The sequence below is a fragment of the Protopterus annectens genome, chromosome 3.part1 (assembly GCF_019279795.1).
Source record: "Protopterus annectens isolate FY-2018-M chromosome 3.part1, PAN1.0, whole genome shotgun sequence".
Classification (NCBI taxonomy): Eukaryota; Metazoa; Chordata; order Ceratodontiformes; family Protopteridae; genus Protopterus; species Protopterus annectens.
Window position 1 is genome coordinate 800,514,082 of NC_056732.1, and position 2,298 is coordinate 800,516,379.

Here is a 2,298-nt window from a genome sequence, read left to right on the forward strand (position 1 = left end):
ACTATAGTACAATACAGTACTGTGTGTACTGTACAATACTGTAAGGTCATTAAAGAAACAGTTCTTAAAAAGTTCAAATGGAAAAAAAGAAAAAGATAATTACTGTAAAGGTTAACACTCATTTGTGAGTTAACATTATGATAACATTATTAATTTGATGATGGACTTCATGGAGTTGTTGTTGGAGAGAATGGGCCTGGTGGTGCAGAGTCAGGGTTGGATTTTGCTTCTGGAGTCAATTTCTTGAAATAGGCATTAAGGGAGGTTTGTACAGAGCTTTTCTTTTTCTCATCATAAATGGTCTTATAGCAGCTGAGGCCCTCAGTAACTGTACAGTAAACTTGGGTGAACCTATCTGTATTAGGATCTTGTGCCTCTAACTTTGCCATTCCTGTTTAAATGAGATGAAAGACTTCAGCTAACTCTTTTGTCGAAAACTTTCTTGAATTTTGAGCTTCTAGATCCCTGTTTTTTTCCTTAAATTTCATCGTATGCTGCTTCAGTTCCATAAGGTCTTCATTGGTCAGTTCTTTGCCATGGAAGTCAAGCAAGTCTGTGACGTCCATGTCAGTGATGTCTAACTGCAGTTGATTACTAATATCTACCACAGCTTGCCTGGCTTCAGCAATGTCATCATCTGTAGAAGCCTGTAAAGCAGGCGCAAATTGTGTGCACAATTTGTTCCACACTCCTATCATATTTTGCTGCTTTACTTCATCCCAAGAATTGGCAATATTTTTAATGGTAACATAGATGATATAATTCTTCCAGAACACCCTTAAGGTCATTGTATTATCTTGGGTAGCCCTAACTGCTTGTGACAAGGTCTGATGTAGATAATAGGCCGTAAATAAGGCTGTTGCTCCCTGATCCATTGGCTGAAGTAGCAGTGTGGTGTTGGGGGGTAAAATACAACCTTTACTTTGCAGTCTAGGTCATCTAAACTGTTTGGATGTCCAGGTGTATTGTCAAGTAGAAGGAGAATTTTGAAAGGAATGTTTTTGGCCAAGCAATACCTTTGAACGGCAGGAACAAAATTGTTCAAGAACCAATGTCCAAAGACAGCATTTGAAACCCAAGCTTTTGCATTTGTCTTTCAAATAACAGGAAGAGATGCCTTAATGACATGCTGTAGTGCCCTCAGATTTAAGGAGTGATAAGCAAGCAAGGGTTTCAACTTAAAATCACCAAAAACATTACCCCCAAACAATAACGTTAGCCTATCCTTTGCTGCCTTATGCCCTACTGCACTTTTTTCCTCTTTTGAAATATAGGTCATTTCAGGCATTTTCTTCCAAAATACGCCAATCTGATCTATATTAAATATTTGGTCTGGCAAATAACCTCCACTCTTCAATAATTTTTTCCATCATTTTAGGAAAATTCCTTCCAGCACTTACATCAGCACTCACCACTTCACCTTGAGTTTTAATGTTATGTAAATTAGCCCTCATTTTAAAGCGATGGAACCAGCCCCTACTCACAAAAATTGTTTGTCAAACTCTCCTGCATTTGCTGCTTGAGCAGCTTTGAAATAATTGAAAAGGCTTCAAGCCTTTTCTTGCACTAATGAAAGGCTCAAGAGGATATTCCTCTGAGTTTGGTCTTTGATCAAAATTAGCAATATCTTTTCCATCTCAAGAATTAAACCACTGCATTGCTTCATAATAATCATAGCATTCATCTGGACATGGCCTTTCACATGATTCATTATTCTTACTTTGTCTTTTAAAATTGTTCAGATCATTGACCGGCTATAGCCTTATGCCTTTCCAGTGAGAGATGGTACTTCACCTTTCTTGCATCTCTTTATTATGTCCACTGTATTTTCCAGGGTGACTGCTTTCCTTTTCTTTGACACGTCACTAGCACGTGTATAGGATTTACATTTTGGAGGTATGGGTTGTGATGTCACCAATGCAGAAGTTCACAAAAGTGTCTGGCTGCAGTACAGTATAGTACTAAAGTGGAGCTGCACAGGATACACATACAGTACAATACTGGATTCTGCAGCCAGACACTTTTCAGGTCTGATTGGTCAATACTACCACTGTCTACATTTAATTAACATTTCAATTCAGCTGATTCAGAGCAGTATTTTCCAGACATAACCTTGTTTTAAACAAATAATAGTACATAAAAATGCAATACAGTACAGTACAGCACAGTAGAACATTCCTTACAAAAAATATGTTACACTTACCTCTTTTTAAGATTCATTTCACATTTCCTTTACTACAGGCATCACCCTCCAATGTCTTCCACATTTTCCTGAACTTTTAGACCTCTGCCAGACCT

At 37.8% G+C, this 2,298-nt stretch overlaps 1 pseudogene; it reads right to left on the reverse strand.

Moving 5' to 3' along the window:
* Nucleotides 1–395: 395 nt before the first annotated feature.
* LOC122797722 lies at nt 396–1,711 on the reverse strand (annotated as a pseudogene).
* Nucleotides 1,712–2,298: the final 587 nt, after the last annotated feature.